General features: G+C 40.0%; 1 protein-coding gene across 1 annotated transcript in view; it reads right to left on the bottom strand.

The window, feature by feature from the left end:
• The window catches only part of NELL1 (neural EGFL like 1), a gene marked incomplete at its 3' end in the record, with an annotated part of 870,822 nt that overhangs the window by 204,316 nt on the left and 651,282 nt on the right, over nucleotides 1–15,224 (bottom strand). The window lies entirely within an intron of this gene.

Genomic DNA, 15,224 nt, shown 5'->3' with positions numbered 1-15,224 from the left:
GGGCGCGCTAGTCAGGGCGGGCGCGCTAGTCAGGGCGGGCGCGCTAGTCAGGGCGGGCGCGCTAGTCAGGGCCGTGCTGCAGTGCGGCTCGCTCGGGCTGCCTCCGCGCCGCGGGTCAAGGCCACAGGCTGCCCGCGCAGGCCGCTTAGGCGCGGTCCTCACAGCGTGCGGTGTGCTCCCCGGCCCTTTGTTATTTATTTTTGAGTTAGTTACTAATAAGAATAGCATTTTTCTTCATCACTGAAGTTGTAATAGCTTTAATTGTCTCCATATTTAAACTGGAGAAGCTGATATTCAGAAATCAAGTGCCCTGTCTAAAACTGCCAAGGCAGTAAGCAGCAGAGCCAAGATTAAAGCAAAGACCCCTTTGGCTTCAAAGCAGTGCTTCAAACCAGTTCAGTCACGGCCAATGAAGCAAAATTGGAACAGACCCAAATTTTTTAAATTTGGGTGAAGAGGAACGATAAGCAGAATGCGAAAAATTATGGGCTGAATCCCTGGGAATGGAAGACTTAGAAGAAACATAGTGAGCCCTTTCAGGAGCCTGATGTGGGGGACTGGATTATTGCCGGGACTGTGGTGAGCAACATACATTCAAAGTGGTGTGATTGGCCGCCATCTTGGAGCAGGAGAACTGGAGTTTCTGACTCTGCTGGCAAGAGATTTGGTTGCTATGCAACGCGCACACTCCCCTTGTTTTCTAAGAGGGAGATTTAAGTTTCTAGCGGGGCTTCAACCCCTAATTTTTCCCATTCCACTTATGGCTCCACTTAATCCACATTTTAAAAATTTGGATCCATCCGGGTTTCACTTCACTGGCTATGAGTGAACCAGGCAGAACTGGTTTGAAGCTCTGCTTCAAAGTCTTACTACTTCTTAACATGTTACAGTGCAGGTTTTTATTCACATGGGTGGTTTTGTTTCTTTTAAAAATAGTGTCGTAAGTGCTAACAACTGACTAAAAAATAAAAGAAAAAAATGTGTCCAACTTGCACATGCTGCATGAAATAAAGGGGGCGGGGAGCGGTTCAAGTTCATCATCTATTATCTAATCTTCATTTCTGTCTGAGTCCAGTCATGTTTCAGTCAGTCTAGGCACATGCTATTTTTAATAGAATGTATCTCAGATAGACAAGAAATTCACTGCCTATCTGAATTTTAGATAACATAAGTAATTTCAAAGATCTTAAAAGCAAAGAAGAGCATGTGATCCAAAAATTAAACTACTTGGCAGAAATGAAGAAGGTCAATGCAAGTTTTCTTTGAATAACTCATAAAACATCTAAATACACTGTTATATTGTAAAGATTATGGACCAGATTTTTTATATGTAGATAATAAGCTCTTCGTGGTCAACTATGAATAGTATATTTTAAAGAAAAAGACTCTGAATACTCAGACCTATGGCGCAGTGGTTAAGAGCTTGGCTGCCAACCAAGAGGTCAGCAGTTCAAATCCACCAGCTGCTCCTTAGAAACCCTATGGGGCAGTTCTACTCTGTCCTATAGAGTCGCTATGAGTCGGAATCAACACGACAGCAATGAGTTTGGTTTTCTGGTTTACTCAGACATACAATTTACCCATCATTACTTAGCTGATGGTAGAACCAAAACAAGAAGCCAATCTGCCAAGACCTTTTCCTTCTAGCTTATGATGAGATGGGATGGTAGAAATTACATGGTCTAAATCCTTGCTCTATATTTATTAGCGCTGTGACCTACAGCAAATTACTACCCCTCCCTGGGCCTCAATATTCTCATTAGCAAAGTACCAGTGATAACACCCATGCTTTGAGGATTAAGTTAAATTAGGCATATGGACTGTGCTCAAGAACTCCATGTGATTGTTGTTATTTATCACCAGGACTCTGATTTTCCAGATAACAAGCATTCTCCCAGATGTTCATTTATTCGTTCATTCCCCAAATATTTATTGAGCATCAGTTATGAACCAGTTTCAGTCCTAGATGATGTAGATGCAATAGAGAATAAGACAGAAAAAATCCCTGTGCTATGGAGTTTTTTTCTTTAGTGAGGGTTCATTGTTAATTCTTCCTTGATTCATTGTTAATGATTCCTTGATTCCTTAGTAGAATTCTGTGGTTTGCAATGGAACTTGGAATCATAGATCCTTTGCAAACTCAGAGAAGCTCAGGCATCATGAGTAAGTGGCTTAATATGTTGTTTCTTTGTCACCCACTTTCCAGACTCAAAAATTTGGCATAAATAGATTGTGGCTATAGAATGAGATTATAAACCTGCATCTGTCATTATAGTACCATTGTTATTAACTTACTGTCATGGAGATGTTGGATTGGATCAACTCTAAGAAGGCAGGAGTCTATATTTGAAAGGACTCTTTTCATTGTGCAAGAAAATAAAATCACAACACTCAAAAGTAAGGGGGAATTAATCCACAAGAAGACTGTAGTTTTTTACATACAAAATTCTCAGCATGTGAAATGAAACCTGGGCCTTATGGACATCAAATGAGAAGGTGGGTTTGCATATACCAGGTCTCATTACCATGTGCTAAATATACAAGAACAGTTTTATACTAATAAAAAGTAATAGCCCTTCATATTCCAAACAGTTTGCATAATTCTCTTAAAGTTTTACCGGCATATATTTACTTCCTGGGGATACCCAGGATTTCTGAGAAAATGAGGAAATATATAAGTTTTAGCACCATCTGTCAGAAGGAAACCCTTTCCTCTCTCCTGGTTTCCTTGAGGAAGGATTGCTCTTAAACTCTTTTCTGACTTCTCTCTGCCCTCTTTGCTCATTCACCACTGGGAAGACAGAGAAACTTATTTTATTGGTAAGTTCTGGAAAAAATTTATCAAGATGCTGCTTACCTCAGGTGGGAGAAGAGGAAGGATGGGGTGGGAAGTGCTGTATGATTAGATGTAGGTTATTGTTGCACTTCTGGCCTTTGTGTAGTGAGTTAGTAAGCCTGATTTACATTATTAAAAGTAACTATCAAAACACTGAAATAAATAAAAGCTGACCACCTTGGACCAATGATGACAGAGTGTTATGAACCAATCATTATCATTCATAGGATTCTGTACATCTAAAATCCAAAGGTCGGGGGTGGAGAATAATTAAAATCTAGGCATACTCACCACAAGTGCACGCCAGTCCACTTCTCTTTTGGGAGTGAGCTGCCCTTGGACAGTATGAGTTTTCCTCATTTCCTTGATGATACCTTCCTCCCTGGGACTCAGTGGGTAAGTCAGCCTTATTCTGCATTCACTATCAGCAAGCCATCTTGGCTCACAGATTTCAAGTCATGTTCTCCTACTCAGCTCTGCTAGTAATAAAGGGGATGTTTTCACCTCCATGTTTGCTTTAGTTTTATTCCTTACCCTGTTCAGAACATGCTATTTATAGAAGGCCCCCTCAAACATTTGTGGTTGTCACGCCAAGGACGGGTGAACTACTGGAATTTGGTGGGTAGAGGCCAGGGATGCTGCTAAACATCCTGCAGTGCACAGGACAGCCACTCACAACAAAGAAATTATCTTGCTCAAAATGTCAGTAATGCTGAGGTTGAGAAACTCTACTCCAACTTTACACAGTTGTTTCCAGGAGCAAATTCTGTTACTTCACTCCCTTTTACCCAACCCACCACCCTAAAGAAGTTTAAAATATAGGGAAAAGGTAAGAATTAAAATCATCCAAACGGCTAGTTTGGTATATAATACCAAACATCCAGATGTCTGCAATTGTTACTTTCCATTTTGTTATAAGATCTCCTAATCTTCCATTTGTGGTGTTTATATTCTACTGTGGGAAGATACAGAATAAACAAAGTAAATATGTGGGTGATAGAATGTGTTAGATGATGACAAGTAATATGCAGAAGAATAAAGCAAAGCAGAGGGGTGGGAGTGTGTCAGTGGGGAGGGTTGCAAGTGCGCAGTATATTGCATAATATAATATTTAATCACGGACCCCACAGTCTCCTGTGTATGTTTGTATCACCAGTTGCAATAGTCTTTTCACTTCCCTTTTCAATGATAATAATGATAATACTAACACTAATAACACTAATAACAATGGTATATTCCATTTATTGAAAACCTATTAAGTGCTCGGCACTGTAGTAAGTGCCTTATAAATGTAATCCCATTCTTTTAGCAATACTGTGTATTAGTCATATTATTCTCATTGCCAGATGAGGAAGTTGGCTTAGAGTGGTTAAATAAGTTATCAAAAGTCACACTGGTACTAAGTGGTCTCCTGGGTTTTGAGCCCAGAGAATTAATCACATCCCTAAGCTGTCTCCACTTATGGCTCTGCTACATAGTGTGTGCAGATAATGTGCCAGGTGCTAAGTCTAAAGCTAGTCATAAAAGTTGTCCCCATCCTCAAGATGCACACAATCACGTAACAGAGAGCAGCGCACATAAAGCCAAGCATAATAGAACGTGATAAAGGCTACCACTGCAGTAAGAACCAACTGCTGAGAGAACACCGTGGAGGATGTGATTCATTGTGCCCGAGGGACTGGCGCAAGGCTTTGCAACAGAGATGGCATCTGAGTTGGGACTGGAAGACTGACTAAGACTTTTGCCCAACGGAAAGGGCAGGAATAGGGCCATTTCAGGTCAAAGTTTTGTTTTGAGGAAAGGTACTGAATAGAAGAAGAAAATGAATAAGAGTTTATAACTCACGTCCAGGTTAGAGGCTGAATATTAAAAGAAAACGCAGCAAACCATGCAGGGAAGCAGAGGCATTTAGAATATGAATCCTACTCCTCTCACCTTCTCATCTCCCATCCCCTCTCAGGTATGATAGTTACCTTAGGCACAGTAGTTACTGCCCAGACCTACATACAGACTTTTCTTTTGTTGTCGCCATTATTCTAGATAATTGGTTTTTAAGACTGTGCTTTGCTAACTTCTTTGACTACAATAAACAGTAAGAAATAAATTTTATATCAGAGATCCTCACATACATACATAGGAAACTAGAAAGATAAAATTTACTCTTAGTATATGTGATATACTATGCTTTCTATTCTATATAATTTATAAAATTTACAATTTGCAGCTATAACTCAATGACTTGTTTTCACAACCTACTAAGTTTGAAAATTACTTACTTCAGATATTTTTGTCAGTCGCACATAACCTAGCCTATAGGGTTTTGTGATTAATTCTCTGGGCTCAAAACCCAGGAGGCCCCTTAGTAGCAGTGTATAACTTATGTAACCACTCTAAGCATAGAGTGAGGGTGCAGAGTTACTTGTAATATAATCTTGAGGTCTTCAAGCTGAGGTGTGAGTCTTAGCTCTAGAAAAACTGGCATGATACAAATAGGTCTAGAAGCACTGTTTTCCATGGATGTAGTTGTGACAGAGACCGTATGGTCCGCGAGGTTGACAATAGTTACTATATGGGCCTTTAAAGTAAAGGTTTGGTGATCCTAGTTACAAAGAATGAACTAAGTAAGAGTGGTATAAGTTAGCATGGGCATAGAAATAATGCATCCCTTTGCGTTGCTGTTTCTTCCTCCAGTGTATATACATCTCCAACTGGACACTGTAAGAGTCTTCCAGACTGAGGTTGTGGTTTTTGTATCTCTGCTGCCTCTACATTATCTTGAACTTGGGTGATACTGAACTTATATTTATTAATGGAACAAATTCATTATATAAGAGAAAATAAAATTGGGGGGAAGATATTCTTGTACATAAACTAATTGCATCATAAAATTTGAGATAAACATTTGACCAAGTCAGATCAATCCAACTTTAAAAATTTATCAAGCACCTACTATGTGTCAGACACTAGATAATCTAATAAGATATGATCCTTATTCTCCATGATCTGGGAGTCTAACACGGTATTTCTCAACTGGGGCAATTTTGTCCCCAAAGGACATCTGGCAACGTTAAGAAATATTTTTGTTTCTCACAACCAGGAGGTGATAGGAATTTTGTTGGCAGAGGCCAGGTATGTTGCTAAGTATCCTACAATGCACAGGACAGCCCCAACAACAAAGAATTATCTGGCCCAAAATGTCAACAGTACTGAGGTTGAGAAGAGGCAGACAGTCCTTTATTTAGTCCTTCAGCAAGTACCTATTGAGCATCTTCCTAGGATGCTTCTGGGAATCATGGTTCCAGCAGTCAACAGATTTTTAAAAATCTTCCATTTGTGGTATTTATATACTACTGTGGGAAGATACAGAATAAACAAATGTGTGGCTGACAGAGTGTGTTGGATTATGACACTTGATATGGAGAAGAATAAAGCAGAGCAGAGGGATGGGAGTGTGTCAGTGGGAAGGGTTGCAGTTAATGGGATGATCAAGGAACACCTCCCTGAGAAGGTGGTATTTAAGTAAAGACCTAAAGAGGAGAAAGAATGAGCAGTGCTGTTATTGAGAGGAAGAATATTTCAGGTAGAGGTGCAAGTGCAAAGGCCCTGAGGTCGTACCAAGGTCACTAATAGCCATCATATGCTAAAGTGAGTGGTCAATTTTCAGTTTGTATCTCAGATGACCTATCAGCAGCAACTAACTCAGTCTATCACTCCTTCTCCTTTAAAAAATTTTTATTTAATTGGATTCAAACCCACTGCACCCTCCTGATTTTTCTCTTACGTTTGTGGTTACTCTTCCTTAATCTATGCTGCTGCTTCCTCCCCATCACCCCAGCTTCTAAATCTTGGAATGCCCTGGGCTCAGTCCTTGAAGCTCTCCTCTTCTATTTCTATTCTTACTCTCTTGATGACCTCAGTTAATCTGATAACTTTCAATAGCATCTCTTTGTGAAGTTTATCTTCTCTGAACTTCAGACTCATATCCAACTTCCTTTTCAGACATCACTGATAGACATTTGAGATTCAACTTGGCCAAAATTGAACTCCTGGTCTTTTCCCACAAACTGCTCTACCCCACAGCCTTCCCGATTTCAATGGATGGTAACTTCATCCTAGCAATTGGTCAGGGCAAAAAGCCTTGAAGTCGTAATTGACTCCTCTTTCTCTCCAATCTCAAATCTAATCCATCAGGAAATCCTATGACTTCACCTTCATACTATATCCAGAACCTGGCTATTCCTGGCCACCTCCACTGCAACTATCCTGGTCTAAACCACCATCATCTTTCACTTAAGAGTACTGATGTAGCTTCCTAATTAGACTTTCTGCTTCTGTACTTGTCACTATTTCTCTCCAGTCTATTCTCAGCACAGCAGTCAGAGTAATTTAGATATGATGTAAGTCAGATCATGTCACTCCTTTCCTCCTTATCTTACTTAGCATGAAAGCCAAGTCTCTACAACAGCCTTAAAGGCTATACACAACCTCTCTTCTAATACTCTCTAATCTTCTAATACTTCAAACATTCTAGGCATGCTCCTGCACCAGGGCCTTTGCACTTGTGTTTCCTCTGTGTCAAATGTGTTTTCCAGAGAGCTGCATGGCTTTCTCCCTCACCTATTTCACGTTCTACATAAATATGTCTACTCGGTAAAACCTTCCCTATTACCCTTTCCTGCCTTAGTTTCTTCTTAAACACTTATCAGTATCTAACACACTATATATCTTACTTATTTATCTCATTTACTATGATTTATTATATATTAGGAGCCCTGGTGGCATAGTGGTTAAAGAGCTCGGCTGCTAACCAAAAGGTTGGCAGTTTGAATCCACCAGGCACTCCTTGGAAACCTTATGGGGCAGTTCTACTCTGTGCTGTAGGGTCACTATGAGTCAGGATTGACTCAAAGGCAATCGGTATTATATATTAGCTCCACGAGAGCAGAAATGTTTGCCTGTTCTTTCTCTGTTGTATCTTCAGTGTCCATAACCATGCTTGGCACAGAACAGGCATTCACACTAGTAAGGAAGCTGGAGGAGTGTATGCAGATCATGTACTGCCTGATAGATCCTAGCAATATTGCCTGCCCAAGATCAAGAGGAGATAGGGATTGTTCTGCCTGGAAGATCAAGAAAGACCTCACTGAAGACCTGATGCCTAAACTAAGGCAGAAAAATAAACAGCCAGGCAGACTGGGACCACAGGTGTTCAAGTCAGGGGGAAAGAATGGCATGTGCAAAGGTACAGAGGCATGGAACCCTGTCAGGTAGAACTAGAGGTGGCTTTTGGACCACAAGTGCTGGAAGATAAACAGTGAGGCAGGAGGAGCAGCAACTATAACTGGTATTTTATAAACTCAGGCTTTGAGCTATTTCACAAGATAGTCTCCGCTGCCCTCTCTTTCTTACCAGATACTCACTGGTTTTATGAAAGACTTAAGACAGCTTATATTGGAGCCCTGGTGGCACAGTGGTTAAGCATTCTGCTACTAACCAAAAGGGTGGCAGTTTGAATCCACCAGCTGCTCCTTGGAAACCTATGGGGCAGTTCTACTCCGTCCTATAGGGTCGTATGAGTCAGAATCGACTCAACAGCAATGTTTTTGCTTTTTTTTTTTGGTAATATTGTCTAGCAGTTGGCCTTCACTAGAACAACCACTAGAAAAAGGACATCATGTCTGGTAGAGGGTCAACTAAAAGGAGGAAAATCCTCAGTGAGATGGAATGATACAATAGCCACAACAATGGACTCAAATATACCAATGACCTTGAATATGGCACTGGGCCAGGCAACATTCTGTTCTGTTATACATAAAGTAGCCATCAGTTAGTGCCTGCTCCATGGCAACTAACAACAATACTGCCTATTTTCCCACTATTCCAATTTTATTCAGAATAAGAGTGGTGGCTTTTTCCTAGGAAAGTGAAGTCAAAATGTTGAATTTGAAAAAGTTTTTATGAGCTGAAAATCTCTGAGATGTAGAAGTGGAAGAATCCTATAAAAATAAGAGCAATTAAATAAGGAAACTGTAAAGAATTTAGGATTGAGGATTACTCAATCTAGATCCTTATGCTTCTAAGGTAAAAGAGGGGGTCAGTTACTGATGTGTTACCCAAACAATCCAGGTGCCTGGGTAATTCTTCTATATAGCCTCTGGCTTACAGAATGGTTAAGAGTATGGACTTGACAAAGAGACGTAGGTTCCAATCCTAGTTCCACTCCTTACTAACTGACTGATTTTGACAAGGTGCTTACTCTCCTCAAGCATCAAATTCCTTATCTGTAAAATTAGGACAATAAGACAACCTATGTCAGACTGGTATTATAAATGAGATAATGCCCACACATAGGAAGTGCTCAATAAGTTTAATTCTTAAGTCCACCAGTCTCTTACTCTCTAAGTTAATAACTATAATGCAGCGTTTTCTGCCCAGATATTAAAGCTCTTTGCAGCCTGCCTTCCACTAATGGACACACAATTAAATCGATGCCAGCGTTTGAGAGCTTGTTGAGTACTGGTAGCTGTAGCACAGAAAATAATGAAGGATTAAGACAAAAATCTAAGAAGAGGAAGAGAATAAGAAATGGTGTTCACATTTCAAAAACCAAAATTCAGGAAGTAAATTCAGGACTTAGTAATGCAAAAACTAAGGCAGCAGTCAAATTACATCTTTGCAACAAAAAAAAAAAAACTGAAAGCAATTCAACATTTTGTGTTCAGTATTTACAGGAGCACTAAGAAATGGAAGCCTGAAAGTGCTGTCTGTGAAAGGCAGTTGAGGAGAATGCCCTGGGTATGCAGGCCAGAAGGTCTCCTGCTGTACTGCCATTTTGGAGCCAACACTTATATTACCCCCTAGAGACCACAGTCTAGAGAATTTTAAAGAAATAAATTCCAGCAAACTCTCCTGTGTAAAAGCATTCTGCAATTTTATGTAATGTATGGAATTAGATGTTAAATCTTGAATGAGATACAAATCCAACTGCACTGGTGGTAGCTGGGTAATTTGGGTGGACCAGAGTTCTCAAGAGGGCGTTTCCATTCCTCCTCCATCTTGAAACCTTAACAATTCCTCATATTCGTAAAGCATTGTGTGCTTTGGTTTAAAAAGCTCTTTCTAACAATTCTAAAAGGTAATTTCTAATGGTGTCTTCATTCTGTAGATGGGGAACTGAGAGAGGAGCAGTTGGATGACTTGCCCAAGAGAAAGTCAACTGTGAGGTTGAGAGTAAAAAGTCATGACTCTGGGACTCTGGCCATGCCCAGCATTCAGCACATGGCATCAGGTACCTGAGAAGCAATGCTAACTTCACCCAATGGGAGAAAACTGGTTTGGGATTTTAAAAAGTGGGGAGGGAGGGATAAAAATAAGAGAGGAGGGATAGAGGAAAGGAGAAAAAGAATAGAAGAAAGAAAAAAAATGACACATGAGATACTGCAAAAAACACTACTACCACCTCCAACCTCCCACCCTTTCAAACACCAAACACATACTGACCAGAGACTTCCAGATGACAGGTTTCTGGATTTGGGCAGTTGGGTGTTGTCATGGATTGAATTGTGTCCCCCTAAAATTTCTATTTGGCTGGGTCATGATTATCAGTATTGTATGATTGTGTACCATTTTGTAATCTGATGGGATTTCCTTATGTGTGTAAACTCTATCACCATGATGTAATAAGATGGATTAGCAGCAGTTATACTGATGAGGTCTACAAGATTAGACAGTGTCTTAAGCCAATCTCTTCTGAGATATAAAAGAGAGAAGAGAGCAGAGACACATGGGAACCTCATACCACCAAGAAAGCAGTACGGGGAGTAGAGCCCATCCTTTGGATCTGGGGTTCCTGTGCTGAGATGCTCCCAGACCAAGGGAAGACTGATGTATCACAAGGACCTTCCTCCAGAGCTGACAGAGAGAGAAAGCCTTCTCCTGGAGCTGATGCCCTGAATTTGGGCTTGTAGCCTACTCGACTGTGAGAAAATAAATTTCTCTTGTTAAAGCCATCCACTTATGGTATTTCTGTTACAGCACCACTAGATGACTAAGACAGGTGCAAAGCTCCTGTCTGCTGTTTTCTAGCTGTGTGACCTGAGGCAAACCTAGAAATCTTTCTAAGCCTTATTTTTCTAATAGACAAAATGGGAATTAAATAAAAACAGCACATCTTTATATGGTCGTGAGGATTAAATATTACTGCAGGTCACATGCTTAGTCCCACATGCTCAAAAGATATACATTATTATCGATGATATTATTGTTGATATTATTAATAGTAGTAATAGTACTAGTCACACACATGCACAGTGGGGAAACCTATTTCTGGAAAAATATATTCACATGGGGGACTATAGGTAAATGAAATCCTAACTCACAGAGTTAAAAATGTATTATTTTTCAATTCTATACTTGAAGGTTCCAACCAAGGAAATCAGAGTTAGAACTATTATCATTTTGCAGAATACAAAAAAAAGAAAAAAAAAATTTGAGAGAGCTCTGCTTGCTGGAGGATTCAGAAAACAAATTTTTGACCTTTCTTCAGCTGCCTTCAAAGTCGAAACCCAGGGTCCTCTCAGGTGAGCGTGTCTGATTAATGGCTGCTTTCACACTGCACACACCCGCTGGGCCTCGAGCCTTCACCACTGCCCGGTTATCTGTCTTTCTAGATGTTTAGCTATATCTCATCTACAACATGGCTGCCCTCATTTTTGTGCTAATGTTATTGTGAAAGATTTAGGCTCAAATCTCTCAAAATGTATTTCTGATTTATAGGCAGCATGACGGAGGTAAGAGAGAATAGGCCATGGAATCAGACGAACCTGAAATTAATCACAGGCTGAGTGACCTTCAGCAAGTTATTTAAGCACTTTGAGCCTTAGTTTCCCCACTTGTGAAATGAAGATATCAATACCTATTCTTCAGGATGGAGTGAAGATTAAATGTCAGGATAAATACGAAAGCAGGGAGCACAGTGCCTGACACGTTGCCTCCCTCTCCAGATGTATCCCTTGCCACTTCTCACCAGCACTCTGTGCTATAGCTTACCCCTCCAGGTACAACTCTTCAAACATGCTGAGCTTTCTTTTTTATCTATATCTGTAGCCCACATGATAACAGGCATGAAGGGATTAAGCAAGATGCTCTGGCTGTTTCCTGAGGGTGCTGGAAGGAGTTTTCATGATGTCCACGGTTGGTTCTGCCAATTAGGGCGCTGTTTCCAGCTGACTTTCAGCTAGAAGGGCATCGTCTCATGGTGAGGCCTTCAAAATGCCTCTCTTGTATCCAAAATGTGAAGAAAATGTTGAATCTCATCAGTGTACTATGATCCCAATGAAGAAATGACAGGCACAGGGCACTCAGGTTAGAATGACAAAAAGAAACACCATCTCACAGTCCCAGCCAGCATTTGTAGAGGACACAGGAAAGAAGCCAAGACTCCCTCAGCTATCACTTGATAATACTTGAGCCTCAAGGGCTATATCCTTGCCTTGTATAAGAGCAAGAACTAAGAATTAGGGAGAAGGACACTTAGGTGTGAAAAGTACATTGCAACAAAAAATAGCCTATATGGGACACCACCACCACCGAACAGGATTCAGAATGGATCAAACCTATTATAAAAGCAACAATGATTAAAAGCGATTCCCATTTTTTTTTGTTTGTTTGTTTGTTCATTTGATTGTGTATTAGTGAAAAAAAACAAACAAAAAACAACATGGGATTGATACCAGAACCCACCGTTGGTCTTGGCAATCTGTTTTCTATAATATTGTACTTAAAATTTATTTAGTTTTTATTATAAAGCATGGGTTCAGCAACTCTCATCAAACATTTCCATTCTCATTGTAAGTTGTCAGTTTAAAAAAAAAATCCTCCAAGTATTGTTTGTTCATCCATTCAAAAATGATTTACAAATCTTACTATACGCCAGGTGCTCTTGTAGGCACTTAACGTGCAACAGTGATCAGAGCAGATAATGCCCCTGCTCTTATGAAGCTTATCTTTCAGTGGAGGGAAAACAAACAACAAACAAATAAAAACACAAAACTTCAGATGCTAGTAAGTTCTATGGAGAAAACTAAAGCAGGGTAAGTGAGATAAGAAGTGTTATATGACAAGTTTTTGTTTATTTAGGGTGTTCACAGAAAGCCTCACCTGATAAACTGGCTTTGAACAAAAACATAAAGAAAGAGAGGGAGCAGGCTGGGCATATATTAGATGGATGAGTGTTCCAAGAAAAGGGAGGGAACAACTAGTGCAAAGGCCCTGAAGTGGGATCATACCTGGTATGTTTATGAATTGTAAGAAGGCCAGGTGAGTGACGGAAGGAGTCACAACAGAAAGTCCATGGAGGGCCACTTCTCCAGGGTCTTGTAAGCCATTATAAGGAAGTTTTTTTTGGCTCTGAATGAAATAATCATTGGAAGGTTTTGTGCTAAAGAGTGACATTGCTGTCACTTAGGTTTTAACAAGATCTCTCTGGCTGGTGTATTGAAGTAAAAAGACCACGAGCTGGGGCAGGCAATGGAGAAAGCAGCTAGACTAGTTATAAAGCTATTACAATAATTCAGGTGAGACACTGATGGTCCCCTCGACCAGCATGAAAGAAGTGGAGGTATGAGAGAAGTCAACAGCTCCTCCAATAGTCTATGCTACATAGAAATAAATGGACCAGGTAGACCCTATGCAGTAAAGGTGAAATTCTTAGCCAGAGTAGGAAAAACTGGGTAAGCAGCATGTCCCTTACATTCCTCCTGCAAAATTAGGACTCAGGGAAGCTTTTTTCTGGCAATAATATGGATTACATTTACATGTATTCTTGCTGCCTGGTATTCTTTTCCCTGTTGATAAGTTGGGGAAACATTTTATGATGGATAATCCTCCTTGACCTCAATCCTCCAGTCTGGGTTAAAGGTCCTTCCTTTATTCAACCACTGAACCTTTGGCACACTTCATCATAGCACTTGTCACACCGACTATAGTTGTTTTCTTTTTTTTTTAATTTTATTTTTTTGTTGTTGTTGAGAATATATACAACAAAACATACACCAGTTCAACAGTTTCTACATGTATAATTCAGTGACACTGATTACACTCTTTGAGTTGTGCAACCATTCTCATCCTCCTTTTCTGAGTTGTTCCTCCCTCATTAACATAAAATCACTGCCCGCTAAGGTTCCTATCTAATCTTTGAATTGCTGTTGTCAGTTTGATCCCATATAGATAGATCTTAAAAGTGTATAGTGCTCAAGGCAGACATTTTTTACCACTTAAGTTAAACTATTGTTGGTTTTAAGGAGACTTCAGGGGATATTTTTGGTTTAAGGTTTAAAGATTATCTCAAGGAAATAGTTTCCGGGGTTCATTCAGCCTCCGCGGCTCCATAAAGTCTGGAGTCCATGAGAATTTGAAATTCTGTTCTGCATTTTTCCTCTTTTTGATCAGGATTATTCTATACTATCTTTGATCAAAATGTTCTGTAATGGTAGCCAAGTACCATCCAGTTCTTCTGGTCTCATGGCAAAGGAGGCAGGTATTCATGGCGGCAATTGGTCATACATTCAATTTCCTCCTCCTATTCCTGATTCTCCTTCCTCTATTGCTCCTGGTGAATAGAGACCAATTGTTGTGCCTTGGATGGACACTTGTCTTCTTACTGATCTGTTTGACTTAATAGATATGAGCTTCTCAAGCTTACAGACTATGTCCTTCATCTCTTTGTCTCCAGTTCTAAGCACAGTTCCTGGCACATAATATATAATCAGTCACTCGTTATTGAATAAATTAATTAGATATCACAGGGTAGCCTTGTAAAACCAGCAAAATAATTATTTGAATCTTACCAGGCAGTTTAAACTTCCTATTATCATCAGAGAAGACGATCAGGTTTTTGTGTCTAATATTGACCTTTTACAGATGTTCTGGCTTCCGTTTTCTTCTTCAAAAGGAAGGAATACACTATAAATGAATCTATACAGTTATGCATTGGGCAATGGAAAAAAAGAATTTTTAACCATAAGAACAAGGCCATTTGCTCAAAGTTAGTGGTTTCCAAACTTTTTTTAAAAAGTCTCCTTCAATTGTTACCATTATCTTTTCTCAGTAGTCATTCATGGTGCTGCCCTTTTTCAATGTGCTGGTTTTTAAGAGTTGCACCAGGAGGTTCCAGCACCAGAATGATTCTGTATCTAATACCCATTGCCACTGTCTTAGTCATCTAGTGCTGCTCTAACAGGAATACCACAAGTGGATGGTTTTAACAAAGAGAAGTTTATTCTCTCACAGTCCAGTAGGCTACAAATCCAAATTCAGGGTGTCAGCTCTAGGAAAAAGCCTTCTCTCTGTGTCATCTCTGGAGGAAGGCCCTTGTGATGCATCAGTCTTC

Source organism: Trichechus manatus, unplaced genomic scaffold (genome assembly GCF_000243295.1).
Source record: "Trichechus manatus latirostris isolate Lorelei unplaced genomic scaffold, TriManLat1.0 scaffold00006, whole genome shotgun sequence".
Lineage (NCBI taxonomy): Eukaryota > Metazoa > Chordata > Mammalia > Sirenia > Trichechidae > Trichechus > Trichechus manatus.
This window is presented reverse-complemented; position numbering and strand designations above follow the sequence as displayed.